At 43.0% G+C, this 26,662-nt stretch overlaps 1 protein-coding gene across 1 annotated transcript in view; it reads left to right on the top strand.

Annotated features, from left to right (window-relative positions):
* LOC141048653 (neurturin-like) overlaps positions 1-26,662 on the top strand; it is a 418,253-nt gene that overhangs the window by 176,237 nt on the left and 215,354 nt on the right. The gene's annotated exons all lie outside the window — the stretch shown is intronic.

Below are 26,662 nucleotides of genomic sequence, written 5' to 3'. Positions count from 1 at the left end.
ATCAGTCGTCCTGGCCCCTTTGCAGAGAAACAGCCCCAAAGCATGATGTTTCCACCACCATGCTTTACAGTAGGTATGGTGTTTGATGGATGCAACTCAGTATTCTTTTTCCTCCAAACACGACAAGTTGTGTTTCTACCAAACAGTTCCAGTTTGGTTTCATCAGACCATAGGACATTCTCCCAAAACTCCTCTGGATCATCCAAATGCTCTCTAGCAAACTTCAGACGGGCCCAGACATGTACAGGCTTAAGCATTGGGACATGTCTGGCACTGCAGGATCTGAGTCCATGGTGGCGTAGTGTGTTACTTATGGTAGGCCTTGTTACATTGGTCCCAGCTCTCTGCAGTTCATTCACTAGGTCCCCCCGCGTGGTTCTGGGATTTTTGCTCACCGTTCTTGTGATCATTCTGACCCCACGGGGTGGGATTTTGCGTGGAGCACCAGATCGAGGGAGATTATCAGTGGTCTTGTATGTCTTCCATTTTCTAATTATTGCTCCCACAGTTGATTTCTTCACTCCAAGCTGGTTGGCTATTGCAGATTCAGTCTTCCCAGCCTGGTGCAGGGCTACAATTTTGTTTCTGGTGTCCTTTGACAGCTCTTTGGTCTTCACCATAGTGGAGTTTGGAGTCAGACTGTTTGAGGGTGTGCACAGGTGTCTTTTTATACTGATAACAAGTTTAAACAGGTGCCATTACTACAGGTAATGAGTGGAGGAAAGAGGAGACTCTTAAAGAAGAAGTTACAGGTCTGTGAGAGCCAGAAATCTTGATTGCTTGTTTCTGACCAAATACTTATTTTCCACCATAATATGCAAATAAAATGAAAAAAAAACAGACAATGTGATTTTCTGGATTTTTTTTTCTCAGTTTGTCTCCCATAGTTGAGGTCTACCTATGATGTAAATTACAGATGCCTCTCATCTTTTTAAGTGGTGGAACTTGCACTATTGCTGACTGACTAAATACTTTTTTGCCCCACTGTAAAAGAAAACCCAAAATAACAATTCCTGAATTGCAGCCTTTTGTTCATTCTGCCTCCCAAAATTGGAATAAAAGCGATCAAAAATATTATGTTCCTGAAAATAGTACCAATAGAAACGTCAACTCGCCTTGCAAAAAGCAAGCCCTTACATGACTCTGTTGGCAGAAATATAGAAAAGTTATAGCTCTAAGAATTTATCATTGCAAAAAAATTTTTGGGTAAAAAAGGTCTTTCAATGTATGAAAGTAGCCAAATATAAAAAAAGGATAGAAATCTGGTATCTCATTAACCCGAAGAATAAATCCATCTAACTACTTATACCGCACGAGGAATGTCGTAAAAAAATAAAGCCAATTCTTCAAATGCTCTTCATTTGTTAATTCTGCCTCCCAAAGATCACAGTAAGATTTGGCTCACATTTATTCTGGGCTCTACGCTGAGCGCTTACCCTGAGGTTTCCATGTATATCTCTGAAATACATGATTTAGACACAATCCCAGTGGAAAATTTTCTTTAATGAACCAGATAAAGCCACTGTGAACACCGTCTGGCATATGATCCGGTGGTGTCTGTCTTTATAGCCATATTTAAAAGTACGGTCAGCCACAGTTCTGTGCACTTCGGAAAAGAGGAGGTACATTGAACATAGGCAAGACGGAGTCCAGAGTAAGTCTGCTGCCTCATTATAGTGAAAGTATCCCTAGGGTTCATCTGAACCATGTAATTTGGAGACTTAGATGCAAGTGTTCAGCACCCCTAGATGAATGAATTCATTGAGAGGTGTAGTTTGTAAAATGGGGTCACTTATGGGGGGTTCTGCTGTTCTGGCACCTTAGGGGCTCAGCCAATGTGTCAAAACCATAATAGTAAAATCTGTACTATAATATGGCATTCCTTCCCTTCTGAGCATTCTTCTGTGCCTGAAAAGTATTTTCCTAATACATGTAGGGTATTGGCGCACTCAGGAAAAAATTGCACAACAAACTGAGATCCGTTTTTTCCTATTAGACCATATAAATAATGATGGCAGAACAGTTAAAAAAGAAGTTTAATTCAGGTACCAGAACAGTACCCAAACCCGGACACCATTCACATGAATACGGGGCCTGAACATCCCTTGTTTGGCATGCTGTCATCTGAATAACAGTGCAGCAAGCACTGCCTCTGATCAGTGGAAAGATCATTACCACCAGTCAGAGAGCTGTGGCTCCCATGCTGTCAGATGACAGCCTGAACCAGCAGCTGTGAAGTGAGGTAAAAAGTTTACCTTCAGTTACATAGGTGTCAGCTGATAAGAGTGTACTATTCCCATCAGCCTATGTCCGCTGCCACTAATAACAGTATCAGCCAGTGCGTGAACTATAAATAATTTTTTTTTTTAAAACGGCATGGGTTCCCCTCTATTTTTGATAACCAGCATGGCAAACTGACAGCTGGATCCTGCAACCCTCAGCTGTCAGCTTTATCATGGCTGGTTATAAAGAATAGAAGGGTCACCATGCCATTTTTTTAATCATTTAAATAAATATTTTTAAAAACAGCATGGGTCCCCCACATTTTTGACAGCCAGTCAAGCTAAAGCAGACAGCTGGGGGCTTGTATTCTCTGGCTGGTAAGGGGCCATAGATATTGAGCCTCCCAGCCTAAAAATAGCAGCCCGCTATTAGATGCATCAATTCTGCCACTTTACCCAGCTCTTGGCAAGAGGCAAGTGGGGTTAATATTTGTGGTATTGATGTCTACTGTTTTATGGCCGCTGATATTAAGCCCACAAGTTAGTAATGGAGAAGCGTCTATAAACGCCTATCCATTACTAACCCCATAGTCAGTTTGTAAATAAACACTACAAGAATAAAGTTCTTTATTTGAAATAAAAATACACACCAATTTACTTTTTTATTTAAAAATAAATAACAAAGTTATAAGCGTTTTACGCCCATTCCATTGAAGCCCTTGTCCCTTGTAAAAAAGAGAAAATGATAAACAACAATAATACTCACCTAACGACCATTCCATGAAAGCCCTAGTGTACTGTGAAAAAAAACAAAAAAACAAAAAACAACTATGTCTTTCACATGTCCAACATATGGTCCCACACTGTCATCCATGTCTGCAACAAGTGGTTTTCATCCAGGACAGTGCCAAAATGAGACCGTCCAGATTGAAGACCATGGAAGAATGAGCTGCTGCCAGTGCAGCATCAATGACTAGCGGTGATGTCATCAAGGTCACCACAGGTTACTGAGGCTGCATTCCCAGTTCACATCACTTCATTGTGATCCGGGCCCCTGAACTGTGGTGACATCAGTGAGATCACCACTAGCACTGTGAGAATCAGTCTCACGGGGCAACGCTGAGCTCAGTGAGTAAAATGCAATTCACTATGAGAAATTTCTGTCAGCTTTATCATGGCTGGTTGTTTTTTATTATTTATTTAAATAATGTAAATAACAGTGTAGGGGCTCCTCTATTCTTGATAACCAGCCATGAAAAAGCTGACAGCTGAGGGTTGCAGGCCGCAGGTGTAAGTTTTGCCATGCTGGTTATTAAAAATGGAGAAGAATCCACGCCGTTCTTTTTATTATTATTTATTTATTTATAGAGCTGGCACTGGATGTAGAGTACACCCATCAGCAGCCGCCTTCTCCCGCTGTTATTAGCGGCAGCAGGCATAGGCTGATGGGAGTAGTATTCTCTTATCAGCGGACGCCTCTGTAACTGGAGGTAAACTTTTTACTAATAATCTTACTGCCAGTCAGAGCCGCCGGTGTTTCTCGCACTGTCATGGAGATGACAGCATGGGAAAAACCAGATGTTCAGGATGCCGAACCCGAACAGTAAGGGTACGTGCACACGCTGCGGATTCCGCTGCGTTTCCGCAGCGGTTTTGGCCGCTGCGGACCCGCAGCAGCTTTAGCTGCGGTGTACAGTACCATTCAAATGAATGGGAAAAAAAAACCGCTATGCCGATGCTGCGGAAAAATCCGCGCGGATTTGCTGCGGTTTTGAATCCGCAGAAAGAATTGCATGTCAATTATTTCTGCGGAAACCGCTGCGGGTTCCTATCTCCACCGTTGTGGAGATAGTGAATCCGCAGGACCAATCCGCAGGCAAAACCGCAGATAATCCGCAGGTCTTTTGACCTGCGGATTATCTGCGGTTTTTGCAAAATCCGTGCGGATTAATCCGCAGCGGATTCCGCAGCGTGTGCACACACCCTAACAAGGGCTTCCTGGAGTAGTCAGTATTCGGGGTCCATGAACTTTACTGATCGATGTTGCCCATCTCTTCTTATAAAAAATAAAAAATAAAAACTTGGGTCTAAAACAACATTTTAGTTGTAAAATTATAATAATTCCTTGTGTACCACCCAATGGTATAAAATTCTGTGGGCACATGTATTGTTAATATGCTGACTGCACCCTAGATTAATTAATTGAGGTGTAGTTTGTAGTGGGGTCGCTTATGTTGGGGTCTGCTTTTCTGGCATGTCAAGGGTTCTGCCAATATGTCATGGAGCCCTCAAACCATTTCAGCAAAGTCTTAACTCCAGTATGGCGCTCCTTCCCTTCTGAGCTTTGCAGTGTGCCTCAAAAGTAGTTTTCAATCACATATTGGTGTACTCAGGAGAAATTGCATAGCAAATTGTAATGTTCATTTTCTGCTATCATTCTTTCTGAAAATTAAAAACCTAGGGCCAAAGGAACATTTTAGTGGAAAAAAATGATAATTTTCCATTTACTTAGCTCAATGTTATACAATTCTGTGAATCGCTTTAGGTTTAAGAATGCTCACTACACCCCAAGATAAATTTCTTGAGACGTGTAGTTTCCAAAATGGGGTCACTTGTAGGGGTTTCTGCTGTTTTGGCATATGAAGTATCGGCATACTCAGAAGAAATTACACAAAAAACTGTATGGTCCATTTTGTCCTGTTACCCTTGGTAGGCTGGTTTCACACTGCATGCGTTTTTTTCATATACTTAACATGGATGCGCATTGGCATGCATTTGTACGCGTTTGTATGCGCATATGTTTTTTTGTAGTGTGCGCCCGGGCGCACAAAATGCTTCCTGTTGCATTTTTTGTGCGTCCAACCTGTCTCAAAAAAACACATGCACACAAAATTCACCCAAAAACACATTAAAGTCTATGGGAGCGCAGACGTGCTTCATGCGCACGTCAGTGCACAAAAAGCATGTGTTTTTATGCAAAAACCATGCGCAAAAAACAAGAAAACGCATAAAAACGCACGATGCGTTTTTTTATGCGCGTTTGCACTGCGCATGCAGCGCAAAAAAAATTCAAGTGTGAAAGTAACCTAAAAATGCAAAATTTGGGACTAAAACAACATTTTTGTGAGAAAAATTAAAATTTTCATTTTTTCCTTCCAAATTGCTTTAACCCCTTCACCCCCAAGGGTGGTTTGCACGTTCATGACCGGGCAAATTTTTACAATTCTGACCACTGTACCTTTATGAGGTCATAACTCTGGAACGCTTCCATGGATCCCGGTGATTCTGACATTGTTTTCTCGTGACATATTGTACTTCATGTTAGTGGTAAAATTTCATTCAAATAACTTGCGTTTATTTGTGGGAAAAACGGAAATTTGGCGAAAATTTTGAAAATTTCGCAATTTTCCAACTTTGAATTTTTATGCCTTTAAATCACAGAGATACAGCACACAAAAAACTTGATAACTAACATTTCCCACATGTTTACTTTACATCAGCACAATTTTGGAACCAAATTTTTTTGTTAGGAAGTTATAAGGGTTAAAAGTTGACCAGCGATTTCTCATTTTTACAACACCATTTTATTTTTAGGACCACATCACATTTGAGGTCACTTTGAGGGGTCTATATGATAGAAAATACCCAAAAGTGACACCATTCTAAAAACTGCACCCCTTAAGGTGCTCAAAACCACATTCAAGAAGTTTATTAACCCTTTAGGTGCATCACAGGAATTTTTTTGAATATTTAAAAAAAATGAACATCTAACTTTTTTTTCACAAAAAAAATACTTCAGGTTCAATTTTTTTTATTTTACCAAGGGTAACAGGAGAAATTGGACTGCAAAAGTTATTGTGCAATTTGTCCTGAGTACGCTGATACCCGACATGTGGTGGGGAACGACTGTTTCGGCGCATGGCAGAGCTCAGAATGGAAGGAGCGCCGTTTGACTTTTTCAATGCAAAATTGGCTGGAATTCAGATCGGACGCCATGTCACGTTTGGAGAGTCCCTGATGTACCTAAACAGTGGAAACCCCCTACAAGTGACCCCATTTTGGAAACTAGACCCCCCAAGGAACTTATCTAGATATGCGGTGAGAACTTTGAACCCACAAGGGCTTTACAGAAGTTTATAACGTACAGCGGTACAATTAAAAAATCATATTTTTTCCACAAAAATGATCTTTTCACCCCAATTTTTATTTTCCCAAGGGTAACAGGACCCTAAAAGTTATTGTGCAATTTGTCCTGAGTATGCTGATACCCCACATGTGGGGGTAAACCACTATTTGGGCGCATGGCAGAGCTCGGAAGGGAAGCAGCGCGCCATTTGACGTTTTTGGCTGGAATTGAGATCGGACATCATGTCGCGATTGGAAAACCCCTGATGTACCAAAACAGTGGAAACCCCCCACAAATGACACCATTTTGGAAACTAGACCCTCTAAGGAACTTATCTAGATGTGAGCTGAGCACTTTGAACCCCCAAAGGCTTCACAGAAGTTTATCATGCCAGGGCATGAAAATAAAAAAATCGTATTTTTTCCACAAACATGATCAATTAGTCCCCAATTTTTTTATTTTCCCAAGGGTAACAGGAGAAATTGAACCCCAAAAGTTGTTGTCCAATTTGTCCTGAGTATGCTGACACCCCATATGTGGGAGAAAACTACTGTATGGACACACGTCGGGGCTCGGAAGGGAAGTAGTGATGTTTTGGAATGCAGACTTTGATGGAATGGTCTGCGGGTGTCATGTTGCCTTTGGAGAGCCCCTAATGTACCTAAACAGTGGAAACCCCCACAAATGACCCCATTTTGGAAACGAGACCCCCTAAGGAACTTATCTAGATGTGTTGTGAGCACTTTAAACCCCCAAGGGCTTCACAGAAGTTTATAATGCCCGGGCATGAAAATAAAAAAATCGTATTTTTTCCACAAACATGATCAATTAGTCCCCAATTTTTTTTATTTTCCCAGGGGTAACAGGAGAAATTGGACCCCAAAAGTTGTTGTCCAATTTGTCATGAGTACGCTGACACCCCATATGTGGGAGAAAACTACTGTATGGACACACGTCGGGGCTTGGAAGGGAAGCAGTGACATTTTGGAATGCAGACTTTGATGGAATGGTCTGCGGGTGTCATGTGCGTTTGGAGAGCCCCTGATGTACCTAAACTATTGAAACTCCCCACAAGTGACCCCATTTTGGACACTAGGCCCCCCACGGAACTTATCTAGATGTGTGGTGAGCACTTTGAACCCCCAAGTGCTTCACAGAAGTTTATAACGCTCGGACGTGAAAATAAAAAAATCATTTTTTTTCACAAAAATGATATTTTTGCCCCCAATTTTTTATTTTCCTAAGGGTAACAGGAGAAATTGGACCCCAAAAATTGTTTTGCAATTTGACCTGAGTAGGCTGATACCCTACATGTGGGGGTAAAACACTGTTTGGGCGCATGGCAGAGCTTGGAAGGGAAGGAGCACCATTTGACTTTTTAAACTCAGAATTGGCTGGAATTGAGATCAGACGCCATGTTGCATTTGGAGAGCCCCTGATGTGCCCAAACAGTGGAAACCCCCAATTCTAACTCCAACCCGAACCCCAACACACCCCTAACCCTAACCCTAACCCTAGCCCTAACCCTACCCTAACCCTAGCCCTAACCCTAGCCCTAACCCTAACCCTAATGGAAAAATGGAAATAAATAATTTTTTTTTATTTTATTATTTTTCCCTAACTAAGGGGGTGATAACGGGGGGTTTGATTTACTATTTATGGCGGTTTTTATGTTTGGCAGCTGTCACACGCTAAAAGACGCTTTTTATTGTAAAAATAGTTTTTGCATCACCACATATTGAGAGCTCTAATTTTTCCGTATTTTGACCCACCGAGTCATGTGAGGTCTTATTTTTTGCGGGACGAGTTGATGTTTTTATTGGTATCATTTTCGGGCACGTGACATTTTTTGATCACTTTTTATTCCGATTTTTGGGACGCAGAATGAACAAAAACCAGCGTTTCATGAATTTCTTTTGGGGGGGTGCGTTTACACCGTTCCGCGTGCGATAAAATTGATAAAGCGGTTTTATTCTTCGAGTCAGTACGCTTACAGAGATACCTTATTTAGGTCTTTTTTTATGTTTTGTCGGTTTTATGCAATGAAAACTATTTTATATAAAAAATAATTATTTTTGCATCGCTTTATTCTGCGAGCTATAACTTTTTATTTTTTTGCGGATGATGCTGTGTGGTGGCTCGTTTTTTGTGGGACAAGATGACATTTTCAGCGGTACCATGGATATTTATATGCGTCTTTTTGATCGCGCGTTATTACATTTTTTGTTTGGCGGTATGATAATAAATCATTATTTTTTGCTTCGTTTTTTATTTTTTAAGGGGTTCGCTAAAGGGGTTAACTAATGGGACAGTTTTATAGGGCGGGTCGTTACGGACATGGCGATACCTAATATGTGTACTTTTATTGTTTTTTTTTTTATTTCTAAAAAATGGATTTATTTGGGGGAATATTTTTTTTTTTCTAATTTATTTGGCGATTTTTTTTAATTTATTTTAACATTTTTTTTTTATTTTTTTTTTTTACTTTATTAAATAGTCCCAGGTGGGACATCACTGTCCTGTGACAGATCGCTGATCTGTCACATCACAGATCACTGTGACAGATCAGCAATCTGTCACAGGCACTGCAGAAGGCTTCCTCATGCCTGCGCTTTGCAGGCACTGAGGAAGCCAGCTTCCTGCAGGCCCCCGAAGGCCCCCGTCGCCATCTTGGATTCGGGGGCCTGCAGGAAAGGAGCCCCCCGCAGCAGCGCTGCACATTGCGCTGGCGTGGGGGGCTCAGGGAAGCACGGAGGGAGCCCCCTCCCTGCCGATGCTTCCCTTTAACCCCCGGTACACCGCGATCATGTTTGATCACGGTGTGCAAGGGGTTAACGTGTCGGGGGCGGTCCGTGACCGCCCGACACATTGTGCCGGGTGTCAGCTGTGATCGCGGTAGACGTACTATCCCGTCCATGGGCATAGGGGCCCGGGTCCCATGGACGGGATAGTACGTCTCATGTCAGGAAGGGGTTAATTTCGATGAAACGCCTGAAGGGTTAATAAACTTTTTGAATGTGGTTTCAAGCACTTTGAGGGGTGAAATTTTTAAAACAGTGACACTTTTAGGTATTTTCTGTCAAATAGGCCCCTCAGAGCCACTTTAAAAAATTTGTTTTGTAACATTTTGTTGGAAAAACATGAAATTGCTGATCAATTTTTAACCTTTCTAACTTCCTAGCAAAAAAAAAATATGTTTACAAAATTCTGCTTATGTTATAAATGTTATTTATTAACTTTTTTGTGTGATATAACTATCTGATTTAAGGGCATAAAAATGTTTGACATTTTCAAAATTTTCTTTAAAATTCTTTTATATTCACAAACAAATAGAAAAAAATTGACCTAAATTTACCACTAACACAAAGTACAATATGTCACAAAAAAGTTTCTCAAAATCAGTGGGATGTGTTGAAGGGTTCTAGAGTTATTACCACATATACACTCCCTGACAGAAGTTATGTCGCCTATCCATGTTATGTAAATAAAAGCTTATAACCTGATGTTAAATTCATCCATTGGTTGTATAAATTATTCTTTTGAAAGCTGAAACCCTCCGAAATGTCGTTTAGGTTAAGAAAATAAATTTCAATCAATGCAGAAATATTGATCATTTAATGGACACAGAATGGTCAGATTTTGGCAAGACAAAATTTTTGTCGGCCACAGAAAGTAATGTGATATTCAAACAAATAATTAACTTAAAATACAAATATATGTTGCACAACATTGGTGAATGAAGTTGTGGTGCTATTAGAGTCATATTTAATATTTTGTGTGACTTCCATGAGCTTGAAGGACTACATCCATGCGGTTCAACAATGATTCATACAATTTATTAATGAAGTCATCAGGAATAGCAAAGAATGAAGTCTTACAATGATGTTCATGTCTGGTGACTGGGCTGGCCAGACCTTGAGCATCTTGATCTTTTTTGCCTGGAGGAACTTTGTTGTAGAGATGGATGTATGAGATGGAGCACCATCCTGCTGCAGAATTTGACCCCTTTTATGATTTGGAATAGAAGAAGTAGCTAATAGTTCTTGATATTTTAGGCTATTGATACTGCCTTCCACCTTGCAAATATTTCGCACACCCCCTTACTGAATGTAACCCTAGACCATGATCTTTCCACCACCAAATTTAACTGTTTTATGGGTGTATTTTGGACCCATACGGGCTCCAGTAGGTCTCCTGCAGTATTTGCGGCGGCTATGATGTAATTCTACTGAAGATTCAACAGAGAAATCCACCTTCTGCCACTTTACCAGTGACCATCTGTTTAGCAGGCTGTGGGACTTTGCATTGCCACGCGGCTTGTTATTTGCCTTTTGTTTAGTGCTTGCTTCTGGGCACTGATTCGACCATGGAGGTCATTTCGAGACAGAATCCTACAAACTGTTCTAGTTGACACAGGAACTTGAGGTGACCAGGCCTGTTGGAGCTCTGCTGCAGTGGAAGAGGGGCTTGCTTCGGATTTTCTAACCAACAAACGTTCCTCTTGAGCAGTTGTCTTTCGGGTTCTGCCGGACGTGGGCTTGTCAAACACATTTCCAGACTCTTCAAATCTTTTTTTAATTCTTTGTACTTGACGCTGAAACACATTAAAGGTGCCTGCCACCTCTGCAGTGGATCTGGTCTTCAGCTTCTTGATAATCCAGGCTTTGGTTGCAGGGTGGATTTTTGGCATGTTGTCAGAGCTCAAGTTGCAGCTCAAGTGAAGGTCTGGGGTGCTGAGTTTCTTTTTATACACGCCCACTAATTAACCGATCATTTACTGAGCACAGGTGAGGATGTAAACTAGGATTGGGTGCATTATATGACCAGGCAACAAAACATTTGTCTTGTCAAAATCTGACCATTCTGTGTCCATTAAATGATCAATATTTCTGCATTGATGGCAATTTATTTTCTTAACCTAAACCACATTTTGGAGGGTTTCAGCTTTCAAAAGAATAATTTATACAATCAATAGATGAATTTAACGTCAGGTTATAAGCTTTTATTTACATAACATGGATAAGCGACATAACTTCTGTCAGGGAGTGTAGTGATACTGGTCTGAATTGTAAAATTTGGCCTGGTCAGGAAGGTGAAAACAAGCGGGGGTGGGGAACAGGGGATAAGAATACATTCTTAGGCCGGTTTCACATTTGCGTTAAAGGCCACAGCGTCGGCCTGCGCACGGCCGCCGCTAAGCCCTGCCCCCTGCCGTGCCTCCGCCTCCGGATGCATGACGCTGCATGCGTCATGCGTCCCCTATCTTTATCACTGAGGATGCAGGCCGTGTGCAGTATGCGTTTTGGCAGCGCCTACATCCTTTTGACGGTGCGCCGACCAGCACCAAACGCAACCTGTTGCAATTTGGTTGCGCTCGGCGCACCGTCTAAAGGACGCAGGCGCCGCCAAATGCATACTGCGCACAGCCTGCGTCCTCAGTGATAAAGATAGAGGATGCATGACGCATGCAGCGTCATGTGTCCGGAGGCGGAGCTACCTGCGGAGGCATGGCAGGGGGCGGGGCTTAGCAGCGGCCGTGCGCAGGCCGACGCTGCGGCCTTTAACGCAAATGTGAAACCGGCCTTAATGGTTCAGTAGCCAGTGAATTTTTTGCTGTAGTTTTACTTGCAGTAAATCCGCAGCTTACTATAGTGGCAGCATTATGGTTTTCAATTTTACAAAAATACCCGCATTGCATAAAATCTGCAGTATAATTTTCCTTGCGCAGCGGATTTGAAATACTTGGCATGTCAATTTATTCAAGGAATGTTACTGAGGATTTCAGCTCATTGCATGCAGCAACTAGCGCGTTAACTTACACTTGTCAGTGAGCTGTTCATATGCAATGCGTTCTGCACACAGACATCACACAGTCCAAAAAACAAACACTTGTCTGCCTTATTCAGATATGATCTCTAAGCATTTTGTTACTGTTACTTCTGTTGCTCTACCTATAACCTCCTTCACAGCTCCGTATGGAACACGTACATGAAATACCGGTACCGGTGTTATCAGGGTTTTCCATCAGTGTTTCATCCGTGTTTCCGTTTTTACCATCAGTGTCACCATAGTTTTTCACAAATGGATAAAGAAAGAAATTACCAAACATCTCCTATACTTTGCAATGATAAACAAGAACAGCACACGGATGGCACACAGATACCATCCATGTGCTGTGTGTTTTTTTTCACGGACACATAGACTTGTATTGGCCCTTGTTAACTGTGTTGCCAGAAAAAACGGACATGTCCCTGTGTATTTTGCACAGACACGTGGTCCATGTAAAAACACAGACATGTTCATAGCAACATAGGTTATAATTGATATGTGTGGTATCTATTAAAAAAAAAGAATGACACTCATACTGGAAACACGGATGTGTGAAGGAGGCCTAAATAAGATTCCGTCTGTTAGGCCATTGCCACACTAGTATAGAATATCGACGAGTGCTATGTGAGAAAATATCGCATAGCACTTGGCCCTGTGTTAATCTATGGGGCATATCACATCTGTGATTATTTTCTCATGCCGAATCTCTTCCGAGTGCTGTGTGATACATGCCGACAGTGGCAGTGGAGGAGATGGAGAAATTAGTTCCTTTGCCTCTTCCGCAGCTGAGCGAGAGGCTTGGAGCACAGTAGTATGACACTCGGCTCCCACTCGCAGCAGAGCAGGAGCTGAGGGTCATTAGCATTGTTAGGAGTCAGGTTCCTGCGTCTGCTCTGCAGGAATCCAGATCCTTACATTTTGCGGTCTCTTGCTCTTTATCTACCGCAGAGGAGATTGCCTTGCAGCAAATCTCTCCAGGGGCTAAGTCCCTCTGTCCTCCTACTGAGCATGCTCATGAGACGGTTTCCCATTGGAGATCGGGACTCATGTGCTCAGGTCCTGTTCCAGATCTCATTGGTCCATTTCGGAGATCTGGAAGCTTCCGGAAGGTCCCGGCTGCTATAAAAAGCGCGCATGGCCGTTCTGCCATGCGCTAGTATAGACTATACTGCTATGTGTGAATGGTGACGGATGTATAATTCTGGTGACTGACTTATTATGAAACCCCTTCCCTCTGATATTACGCATGTGGTTAGAGAATTAGTTCAGCAGTCTGCGCCAGTCTGTGGCAAGCTTTAGGCCACTATGCACACCGCACCTCTGCACTAGCGTCCGACATAGCGCCTGCTTTGTAGCTGTGTCGTCCAGCGGCAGTGTCCTGCGCCGCGCTGCAGTTGCAGCCCTTCTTGGCATTCGCAGTAGCGGCGCCGCACACACGGTGGGTCTAGACGGACGCAGCCCCTCTGTCTTAGTTCCTGCTCCTGTGACCTTATACTGTTTGTGCATTTACCTGAGGCTTGTGACTCTAACAGGCTCAGCCTTTTGTATGTTTTTGTTGCGGCGCCTCTATGTGTGAACGGAGCCCGCTCTGTGCACTTCGGGTGAAGTTGAACCCATGCGCATTATATCGCCATATTGTTCGTCTGCCATTACTCAGCAGAGGTTGTAGCACCTACCGCACGGTGGACCCCGAGCGGCGAACGCACTTTATTATTATTTTTATTTAGTGCGTTCCGCCATTCCTAACAAGCATATCGCATCCAATGCTCTTGCATCGGATGCCATACGCTAGTATGACCCCGGCCTTACCTATGTAGAGAACTTAGACATGTTGCCATTTGAGGTTGATTCTATTATTGCATCTGAGTAATAATTTTTTTTTGTTGGCACATTTTCATATACAGTTGGGCTAAAAAGTTTACATACCCCTGCAGAATTTTTTCTTTCTTGGCCTTTTTCTCCACTCATGGTTAGTGGTTGGGTGAAGCCATTTATTGTCAAACTACTGTGTTTTCTCTTTTTAAATCATAATGACAACCCAAAACATCCAAATGACCCTGATTAAAAGTTTACATACCAGGGTAATTTTGGCCTGATAACATGCACAGAAGTTGACACAAATGGGTTTCAGTGGCTACTAAAGTTAACATCCGCACCTGTGACCTGTTTCTTGTAATCACTGTGTGTGCATAAAAGCTGAGAGAGTTTCTAGGATCCAGATGGACTCTTGCATCTTTCATCCAGCTACTGACATTCTGGGAGTCATGGGGAAATCAAAAGAATTTTCAACGAATCTACGGGAAAAGGTAGTTGGACTGTGTAAAACAGGAAAGGGATACAAAAAGATATCCAAGCAATTGATAATGGAAGTAAGCAAACTGTGATTAACAAATGGAAAATCAGGGGCTCTGTAAAAGCAAAACCACGGTCAGGTAGACCAACAAAAGTTTTGTCCACCTCCATGCTTTACAGTAGGCCTTGTTGGCCTCTCTCCAAATGTAACATTTATGGTTGTGGCCAAAAAGTTCAATTTTGGCCTCATCGTTCCAAATTAATTGTTCCAGAAGTTTTGAGGCTTGTCTCTGTGCTGTTTTGGGTTTTGTAGGCGAGACACTTTGTGTCATTTGCGCAGTAATGGCTTTATTCTGGCGACCTGACCACGCAGCCCATTTTTCTTCAAGTACCTCCTTATTGTGCAACAGCCACACCGCTAGTTTTCAGAGATTCCAGTATTTCAAGTGATGTTATTTGTTGGTTTTTCTTTGCATCCCTAACAATTTTCCTGGCACTTGTCACAGGTGAGGATGTTACCTTTAGTAGCTATTCAAACCCATTTGTGTCAACTTCTGTGCATGTTATCAGGCCAAAATCATCAGGTTATGTTAACTTTTGACCAGAAAAAAATCACTAATTCATGGAGATTGGAAAAAACTTAGTGTACATAAAAATCCCCTTAAAACACAATTTTATTAATGATCATAAAACACACCTTCCCAGTGACGTTGAAAAAATGTCAAATTAGACCTAATATAAGGTGCTGCATAGCCCTACATTAAGGCCTGACTGATACCTTCCTATCCGTGGAGGTTGGCACCCTAATAGTACGATATTGGCGCCCCCACTCAACGAGGACTATCCCTCACTTCCCTAGTGATCCCTAGTATCACAGAGGGGAAAACAATTTCCAAGATAGAACAGAAATGAAAAAATCAAAATGCCCTAGGACTTATGCAGACCAAACAGATAATACAGCAATAAAAACATTTACCACATCATGATATCATGTGACCCACAAAGATAGCAGCTATTCTCACTTGGAGAGATAAACATCCTCAAATACAATCAGCAATTAATAAAAAGGTCACTTATCATGTCTCATGGGGGACCCTCAACGCGTTTCCCCGCCGTAGCGGTTCATCAGGAGGAATAGTCCTATCAGAGATATTGTTGCTGCTTCATGCCTGATACCTTCAATAATAATGGCACCAGAAGTCTAGGAAACCGGATTTAAATAACCGGTGCGATTGTATTGCATACCACCCACTATCCGGCAGTCCAATCGGTGTGAAGATGCAAATAACTGAAAAGCCAGGTGTGCAGCAAAAAATGTCATATACCTGAAAGCCCGCCGCTGCAATCAAAATTCAAAGCGGAAGGAGGGTCATTAGCGTGCGTTCCACCGTGGGGCGTATCCAATATGGCGCCCATACTTCCGGTCGCGCAACCCCCTCAGCGGGCTGTAGCCTCCGGAACCATCCTGTGCGGGCAGGGCGGAGGGGAATCAAAGATGGCGCCGGAACTTCCGGTCACATGTTTCCCCTTTTCTCCCGGACACGCCCATAGTAACCAGCAATGGGCGCATCACAAATGGGGCCGGACCTTCCGATCACATGTTTTCTCCCTGCTCCATGATGTAACCATAAAAACAGACAGAACGCATCACATGAAATCGCCAGAAAATAAAGAGTCTGCCCGCAATACGGTGTCCCAGGAGTCAGATTTATCACAGTAAGGATAACCCCAATAAATCTAGTAGTACCAATGTCCTCATATTCGGCATAATGCTGCACATCAAAAATTCAAGGAATATAGAAAAATAAGAATATGCATATTGCTATGCGATAAATCAAATCAACCATACAATGTGGTCCATGCCATACAGGCATCATCCAATATGCCAGACATATAGAGCCCCTTATCATAACCCCCTATAACAAAAAAAAAACAAGCCAATGACCTATATAATAGATTTAGAAACAGGGGTTATCCCCCACGTTTCTTGAATGGACCATGGCATGAAGCATTCATAGCGGATAGGCCCTCTCTCCTCCAGTCAAAAAAAGAAGATACTGTCAGGGACACTGTTGTCAGACTTATTGGCACTTATGATGGTCAGTCAGACAGGGTGTACCATGTTCTCAAAAAGCACTGGGGGATACTCTTAGCTGACCCGAATTTGAAGGGGCTGGTACCATCTAAACCCTCCATTACATATAGAAAAGGGAGATCTATAGGGGATCGGCTTGTGCACAGCCTTTATCAAAGACCCAAGGGAACGGGTACATGGTTAGATAGAAAACCTTTGGGCTTCTTCAAGTGTGGGGACTGTACCAAATGCAAATATATGCTTCAATGTAAAACCTTTATGAGTTCACACAATGGTAAGACCTTCTATCTGAGGGATTTTGGAAACTGTAAATCAACAGGTCTGGTCTATAAGGCCACATGTACCTGCCCATTGGACTATGTGGGAAAAACCACTAGAGAATTAAGGGTGAGGGTGGGTGAACACCTGGGGGATATCAGAAATAAACGTGATACCCCTGTCGCCAGACACATTAATGGTATACATCAGGGTCGAATGGGTGACATCACTTTTAATATGATTGAACTAATCAAACCAAGGGCTAGGGGAGGTAATCTGGACAATCTAATTCTGAGACGGGAGTGTGAATGGATGTTCAGACTGCAATCGGTCTTCCCTAATGGGATGAATGAATGCATCTCATATGCCTGTTTTTTATAATCTTTTGATTCTCTGGTTGGTTGAACTTGCCCCTTTTTCTGTTATAGGGGGTTATGATAAGGGGCTCTATATGTCTGGCATATTGGATGATGCCTGTATGGCATGGACCACATTGTATGGTTGATTTGATTTATCGCATAGCAATATGCATATTCTTATTTTTCTATATTCCTTGAATTTTTGATGTGCAGCATTATGCCGAATATGAGGACATTGGTACTACTAGATTTATTGGGGTTATCCTTACTGTGATAAATCTGACTCCTGGGACACCGTATTGCGGGCAGACTCTTTATTTTCTGGCGATTTCATGTGATGCGTTCTGTCTGTTTTTATGGTTACATCATGGAGCAGGGAGAAAACATGTGATCGGAAGGTCCGGCCCCATTTGTGATGCGCCCATTGCTGGTTACTATGGGCGTGTCCGGGAGAAAAGGGGAAACATGTGACCGGAAGTTCCGGCGCCATCTTTGATTCCCCTCCGCCCTGCCCGCACAGGATGGTTCCGGAGGCTACAGCCCGCTGAGGGGGTTGCGCGACCGGAAGTATGGGCGCCATATTGGATACGCCCCACGGTGGAACGCACGCTAATGACCCTCCTTCCGCTTTGAATTTTGATTGCAGCGGCGGGCTTTCAGGTATATGACATTTTTTGCTGCACACCTGGCTTTTCAGTTATTTGCATCTTCACACCGATTGAACTGCCGGATAGTGGGTGGTATGCAATACAATCGCACCGGTTATTTAAATCCGGTTTCCTAGACTTCTGGTGCCATTATTATTGAAGGTATCAGGCATGAAGCAGCAACAATATCTCTGATAGGACTATTCCTCCTGATGAACCGCTACGGCGGGGAAACGCGTTGAGGGTCCCCCATGAGACATGATAAGTGACCTTTTTATTAATTGCTGATTGTATTTGAGGATGTTTATCTCTCCAAGTGAGAATAGCTGCTATCTTTGTGGGTCACATGATATCATGATGTGGTAAATGTTTTTATTGCTGTATTATCTGTTTGGTCTGCATAAGTCCTAGGGCATTTTGATTTTTTCATTTCTGTTCTATCTTGGAAATTGTTTTCCCCTCTGTGATACTAGGGATCACTAGGGAAGTGAGGGATAGTCCTCGTTGAGTGGGGGCGCCAATATCGTACTATTAGGGTGCCAACCTCCACGGATAGGAAGGTATCAGTCAGGCCTTAATGTAGGGCTATGCAGCACCTTATACTAGGTCTAATTTGACATTTTTTCAACGTCACTGGGAAGGTGTGTTTTATGATCATTAATAAAATTGTGTTTTAAGGGGATTTTTATGTACACTATGTTAACTTTTGATCAGGGTAATTTAGTAATTTGACAATTAATGGCTTCACCCAACCACTAACCATGAGTGGAGAAAAAGTTTTGATGTTATCATTCATATTCTCTGAAAAAAGGCCAAGAAAGCAAACATTCTGCTGGGGTATGTAAACTTTTGAGCACAGCTGTAACTTTTCTAGCTTGAGTTCTTTTTATAATTTCTTATTTAGATTTTCATACTCCTGAAATGCTATTTCTGTATTCTCGGCCTTCAGGATTTTGAACGACCTTGGTTATCGTCTTATTAAACTTTGTATTGTCTTCTTTGTCCATAATGGTTTCTTTTTATTCCTTGACATTTTATTACCAGAGGGTATTCGTTTTCTGCAGAATTCTTTTAATATTTACTTAAAGATGTCCCATTTATGTTAAGTATCCCTAGTTACCATGATATGGTCCCAGTCTACTCGATTAAGCTCTTCCCTTAATTTGTTGAAATCAGTTTTCCTAAAGTTCCAGGTTTTTACATTTCCCCTTTTGAATGTTTGAGTGTATATTACATTGAAACTTACCATTCTATGGTCACTACTTCCCAAATGCTCCCTGACCTGTAGATTTGAAATTGTTTCTGTTCTATTTGGCAAAACTAGATGCAGCAGATTAAGTCCCCTGGTTGGTTCATCTACCAGCTGAGAGAGGTAATTGTCCTGAACTGTGGATAAGAATTTGCAGCTTTTAGCACAACCAGAAGATTCTATGTCCCATTTAATGTCTGGATAGTTAAAATCTAGCATAATAAGGACCCTGTTATTATATGCTGCCTTTTTAATTTGTTACAGGCAGCATTTCATCCTCTACATATTCATCTATATCAGGAGACTCAGCAAACTCCAATTAGCGGCTTTCCATTATTGCCATTGTAAGGCGCTGACATTGCTATGGACAGCAGAGACACGCTGCCACTTTAAGAGACAGCACCCCCTTGGCTGATGCGATGGTACATTCTGTTCTACCCTTCAAAAGACTGTTTTGGTTTGCTCTGCCAGCTATGGAGAGGGAGGGGCTGTTTTCCCAGTGAGTGTTCTGAGCTGGGAGTCTGCAGGAGACTGACACGCTGGATGCTGTGAGGAGAAAATTAGCAGCTTGCAACTGACTGAACTTCTGGGATTGTGTATACCCTTCTGGGGATAAAGAAGGTTGTTTTCCTGTGTTGCTGCAAGGAGCCATGAAGATATACAAGGAAGGAATCCAGAGGAGGGAATTCACTGTTTCTAGGAACAGGCTCGGAATCTTCACACAAGGACAAGACCACGTTGCACAGAGCTTCCAGGGAGGACTTTGCATCATCTTGCAGAGAATTGCAGGGGGCCCCCCGGGAAGGAACTGACACCAACTTTACTGTGAGTGTTAACCCCGTGTGCGCACATGTTTAGGGTTTAGGATAGGCTGCAATAGACAGAGCACGGTAGCCGTGCGCCAGCTGCCAGTCAGGCTATAGTTAGAGTAGCAGCATACTGTACTTTATTGTATTGTTTTGCCTTTTGTAAAATACACTGATCTGTAATAGTTGGTGCACTGTGCCATTTGTACGGCCCAGCTAAAGAATATTACTTTTGTAAATTGTCTTATGTCATTGCAGACCCGTTTTCACTTTCCTAACACTGCATTCCTTGCCTGTAAATAAATGAACCCTTTGTTGTTTGCACCTCATCTTGTGTGCTGTAGTCTCTCTGCATTGTGGTGGTCCCCCGGCCATCGCTTCACCATCCCCATTTACATTTACCCATACTGACTCTTCAGCTCCCCCCAATGTCATCATTGAACACAGGTTTTTAGTTGAATTTTATTAAAATACACCCTCCACCTTTTTTGTCTTTTCTGTCCTTTCTAAATGTAGTGTAACACTCTATATGTGTTACCCAGTCATGGTTTTCATCCAACCAGGTATCCATAATGCCCACCACATCATATTCTGTGACCGACATGAGTCTCCAGTTCATTAATTTTGTTTGTGAGACTTATTGCCAGCAGACATTTAATACTATTAGCATATTTGTAATTCTTACTCAGCTCCGTACTTTCCATGCATATCCCAGCCCCCCTAAATCCTCATTGACCCCTACAGTATCACTCTCTTTGTCTATTCTATCCACTTATTAGTACAACTAACCTTCCTCCCCCAGATCCTAATTTAAAAGCTCCCCCATCCGTCTGACCATTTTTTCTCCAAGCACAGCTGCACCTTCCCCAGTGAGGTGCAGCCCGTCCCTACCATAGGGCCTGTAGCAGACAGAGAAGTCAACCCAGTTCTGCATGAACCAAAACCCTTCCTTCCTGCACCGATTTCTAAGACACTTATTTTTCTCCCTAATCTCGCACTGTCTTTCTAATGACACTCGTGGCACTGGCAGTATTTCTGAAAACACCACCTTGGAGGTCCTGGCCTTCAGTTTCTTTTCTAGTTCCCTGCAATCATTTTTAAGGAGCTTCCACCTCCCTCTAACTTTGTCATTGGTATTGATTTGTACCATGACTGCTGGGTTTTGTCTCTCTGATCCACAATATGTCAAACCCAAGCACCTGACAGACAACACACTGTTCAGCATTCACGGTCTATGCGGCAGATGACCCTGTATGTTTGCCTAATTATATAGTCCCCTAAAACCAACATTTGTATTGCCTTTACTGCACTCCTATTTTCCTCCTTCATATAGCAGTCGTTTTCCTGGTTGCTAGGAGCAATATCCTGCTGTAGTGATCCCAGTCCTGGGCTTGCATTCCTAATATCAGCCAAACAGGCATATTTACCAGGTTTTGCCAGATCAGGACTGAGCTCCCTGACACTTTTCCCCCTACTCTTCTTTGTAACTCTAACCCACATACCTACTTCTGTGTCCTGATCTTCTTCACCTCCATCCTCCTCCATATCAATCGCCCCAGCCAGCGCAGGCTCAGTGAGTAGAGATCAGTGAACCTTTCAAGGTTTGGTTTGGATCAGATTGGCGAAAGTCCCGATGATGGCGGTACAGTTTGTCGAACATATCCGCACCCCATTGAATTCAATGGGAGGCAAAACCAAAAGCATAGACAACACCTTCAGAGGGCCAAAAAGCTGCCAAATCAGCTCAAATTAGGGGCAGACACCTGAAAAAGTGGCATCAATTGACCCAGAGTACAAATAATATAATTGCACAGCATGGATGAATGGGACAGGACTTAGACCAGCATTTCTAGCTTAAACATTGTAATAGATGGATGAGTGACAGGTGTAGGCCTGGTGTTCTGAGAGCCCTGCCAAATTCAGGCAACTCACATGAAGGAGAACCAAATCGGAGTCCAAACATTTCCAAAAATTAGGGGCAGATACCAGAAAAAGTGGCATTAATTGACCCACAGTAGAAATTTTATAATGGCACAGAAGCAGTTAGCCATGGGTCATGCATGAGGTATCAGGGTCTGGGCTGGCATTTACAGCCTTGAATTTCAGTTTAAATTAAGAAGAGGTGGGTGAGGGACTGGTGTACGCCTGCTTTCCTGGGAGCCCCGATACCTCATGCAACAGCTTTAACTGCTTTTCTGCTCAGGCACACTCAGATGCCAGATAAATGAACGGGTTAATAATGGATATAATCTGCGCTGCTGAATGATTGTATGTCCAGACGTAATTCACAGGTGGTTTATTCAACAAGTTTCAAAGTCTAAGGGCCCTTTCACATATCAGTTTTTTGGCGTCAGTCACAATCGGTCGGCTCGACAAATCCGTCGAAGATTGTGAAAAACTGATGCGACGGAGCAGTCGGATCCAGCGAAAAAACTGATCCGTTGCATCAATTTTTTCATCCGTTTCTTCCATTTTTCCGTTTTTCGACGGACCAGTTTTTTAAAAGCCAGCAATTCAGTGCGCTGTACAATAAAATCACACTGACATGAATCGAAAGAATAGATATATACACACAGAATACATATATATACACATGTCATTGAGACATATATATATATACATGTATTTATATATATATATATATATATATATATATATATATACTTAGGGTTCATAGAGTTCTACATAGCATAATAGCCATTAAATCTATTGCCGGCTTCAGTAAAATCATTCCCAAACCCGACATGATATGACACATGGACATGGTTTACATATAGTAAACCATGTCATATCAAAACAATTTATGTGTGTCAGTGTTTAATCAATTTACTAGTTTGTGTTAGGAAAAATTTGGAACTCTAGGGGTTAAATTTAAGGCTATAATCGCGGAAAAAAATTGTGTGGGCTTCTGCGCAATTTTCTCTGCCAGAGAGGGAAAACCAGTGAGTGAGGGCAGATATTAATAGCCTAGAGAGGGACCATTATTTTTGCCGCCCCGGCTAAAAAAGATCTGCCCCCAGCCACCCCAGAAAAGGCGCATCTACAAGATGTGCCTTTTCTGGCACTTAGCCTCTCTATTCCCATGGCCTTTAGCGGTCGCTCATGGGTTAATAATAATGGGTTAATGTCACCTTGTTAATGAAAGGTGACATTGAGCCGGGTTAATAATGGAGAGGTGTCAATAAGATACCTATTTATTATTAACCCTAGAATAGTAAAGGGTTAAAAAAAGACACTCACACATTAATTAAAAAAATATTTTAATGAAATAAATACACAAAGTTTTTGACAAAATTTATTATTCTGCCAATAAAAAAAAGCCCTCGTTCTGTAAAAAAATAAAATAAAAAACCAACAATATACATACCTCTCCGCCATTCAGTCAGGTCCCCCGCTGCAATCCATCACAAGGGGTTAGTTAACTAGTTTACAACAGGGACTGATGCTAATGCTACCGGCCCCGCTGTAAACCACTGCAGAATGAATGAATTCATCTCTGAGCAGGCGCCTCATCTGACCAGAGATGAACTGATTAGCGTGGGAAAGTCTCTGAACTTTTTCCCACGCTGTCAGTTCACCTCAGGTCAGCCGGGATCTCCGCACAGCCTCGCCGACTACCATTGACGTCACTGAGGCTGTGCGGAGTCCCCAGCTGACCTGAGGTGATCTGACAGTGTGGGAAAAAGTTCAGAAACTTTCCCACGCTATCGAGTTCACTTCAGGTCAGCCAGGGACCAGGCGCAATCTCACTGACATCAGCTGTAGTCAGTGAGGCTGCGTGAAGTCCCTGGCTGACCTGAAGACGAGGTGGATGAGGGGGGGTGTAAGCCTGTTTTGCTGCGAGCCATGATACTTCATGCAACAGCTGAAACTGCTTTTCTGCTCAGTCACACTGGTGGCTCAAATATCAGCTTAGTAGACTACTATTGTTAGAAACATTTAAGGATAGTATCACAGGTAGTTGACTAAAAGTAAGTGCAGGCCTGTGGGTCTGGGAGCCCTGCTGCTACAGGCAACACACACGAAGGAGACCCAACTTGGAGTCCAAACATTTCAAAAAAATATTGTCATACACACTACAGTGCCATCAATTTTCCCCAGAGTAGAAATAGTATAATGAGGCTCAGAAACCCTTTCCACTGCAGGCAACCCACCAGATGGAGACCCAACTTGGCGTCTCCACATTTCCAAAAATTATGGCCACACACCACTACAGTGCTATCAATTTCCCCAGGGTAGAAATAGTATATTGAGGCTCTGAAACCCCTTCCACTACAAGCAATCCACCAGATGGAGATACAACTTGGAGTTTCCCCATTTCAATAAATTGTTTGCAACATCAGCAGCAATAGCAACAGAAGGCACAGAATCCACAACAAAGTTCTCACAGACAGCAATAATGCAAGATCAATTAAGCACACTAACTACACCATCGCCTAGTCTGCCCAGTCACTAACTGGGGTGCAAAAGACATTGGAGATCCATAACCATCAAGACACCTCCAGCAGCGCTGACCACACTTTCTTAGAGAACGCTGGCTGCAAGGCATGACAAAATCTCCAAGACGTGACAGGCGAGCTCAGGTCACTCTTCCATTTTTGAAGACCAAAATGCAAAAGGATCCAATCCCCCCCCTTATGGCATTGATATCAAGCCCCAGATACTCCTGCACCATCCTCTCCAGTCATTCACAATGTGTCAGACGTGTACTCTGTTGTTCTGGTGCATGGACTGGACTATAGAATGAGTGAAATGACACCCAGAAATTGCTTCTGCCACTTTCACTGCTGCTGCTGGTAATGTTTTTGCCTTGAAGACGCTATGTTTAAGGGGTTGGAAGTCTATAACTGTGATGCAAACTGTGTGCTTCACTGCTGTCTTGAGGAAAACCAGTCTTAAGATTGTCTACAAGAATCTCTATCATGCATGAATCCCTTTCCAGGAGGGGAAGTATCTGGCAAAATATACTCTTGTACCGTGGCTCTAACAGAGTGGTAACCCAGTAGTCAGCACTATTTCTAACTCTATGAATACATGCATCATGTTGCAGATAGTGCAGCAAGAAGGCGCTCATCTGCTGGGCACTTCCATGAGGTCCAAGTCCATGGTGTGATGCTGGCAAGGTAACACTCAAGCTTGCTTCTTCCATCCGCTAATGCCAACCACGGACAACACAGAGGGAATCATTATCCTTTTTGATCTTCTGACTGTTGCGCGCCTATCACCTCTTCCCCTCATCCTCTGCAGGTTGTTCCTCGACTCCTGGACCTTAACTAACAAACAGTTTGTTTGATACTATGAGCCCCCCTCGATCACTATAATCCACTCTCCCTTGGCACCCGCCTGTGTACTTGCAGTCCGGAACTTAGAGAGATTGTTATCCTTTCCACATCCTCCTTTGCTTCCACAAGTTCCTCTGGGACCACCACCTCCTCTGGCAGAATATTCACAGTGTGCTTCCAAATGTAGATAACAGGAATAGTGATTCTGATGATGGCATCATCAGCACTAACCACCTTAGTAGCCATTTCAAAACTGCAGAAGGGTAAAGAGGTCTTTCATCTGTGCCCTCTCCAGAAGCGTGATTTGCACCATGTCCATACTGCATTGGCCCATGCTATGAAAAAAGACATACTGCACCAGGGCTCATCGCTACTGCCACAGTAGCTGCAAATTGTGTGAGTGTAATTCTATCTTGTTGCCACATTGCATATCAAACGGTTAACCGGTAGGCAGAAAGACCTCTATAGCAATGCAAGTCATTGATCTGCTATGTGCAAACGGTGAAAATGAGCCACAGTGACAGTGCTTTCTGCAGCAGAGCATCCAGTCAGGGATAGTGGTGGAGAAATTGCTGTACCACAAGGTTGAGGATGTGAACCATGTATGGCACGTGTGTGAGGTTGCCCCATCGTAGGGCCACCACCAGGTTTGCACTGTTATCGCACACGGCCTTCCCTAGTTCCAGGTTGAGTGGTGACAGCCATTGCTTAAATTCAGCCTGGTTAGCTGACCACAATTCTTGAGCTGTGTGGCTTCGATCTCCAAGGCATTTTAATTTAAACACTGCCTGGTTGCAGTGAGCCCTTGATGCTCAGTAGAGATGGGGGGATTCTCTCTCCACTGTTGGAATGTGTGTCTCATTAAGGGAGATGTTGGGGGTGCATGTGGAGGCCCTAGAGAGGGTAGAGGAGGATGCAAATGCAGTACAGGAAGTGTTAGATACAGAAGTTTGTCCCGAAAGCCTTGGGGAACCTAAGACTTGTGGATCAGCCCCTTGCCCGCCTGCCCCCCCACAGTCACCAGAGTGGCTCAGTGCCCAGTCAGCGAGATGTAACTACTCTGGCCATGGTTGCACATCCAGGTGTCAGTGATGAAATGCTCCCTGCCAAACATAGATTGTAGCAAATGCACTGCTTTCTTAAAAAAGTAATGCAGACTGGGCAACTGGTTCTAGGGGACTGTGACTTGCATCAGCTTTTGGAAACCATCTCTATCCACCAGGCAGAAAGGCAGCATTTCCGTGGCCAACAGATTGGAGATGGTGGAGTTCAAGCTCTTAGCTTTGGCATGTGTAGGAGGAAACATTCTTTTACATGACCACAACTGCAGGGCTGGCTCCTGTGCTGAGAAAGGGTGGAGTAAGGTGAACACGACAAGCGGCTGGACTGTGAATGAGGTGCATATGGAGATGTTACGTTGGATTGAGAAAGATGTGGTGTGCTCGGTGAAGCAAAAACAGCAGGCATCTCCACTTCTGTAACAGCTGACGGGCTCTC

Source organism: Dendrobates tinctorius, unplaced genomic scaffold (genome assembly GCF_039654945.1).
Source record: "Dendrobates tinctorius isolate UK_male_01 unplaced genomic scaffold, ASM3965494v1 ptg000011l, whole genome shotgun sequence".
NCBI lineage: Eukaryota > Metazoa > Chordata > Amphibia > Anura > Dendrobatidae > Dendrobates > Dendrobates tinctorius.
Note: the sequence above shows the minus strand (reverse complement) of the source record. Positions and strands in the feature narration are given on the sequence as shown.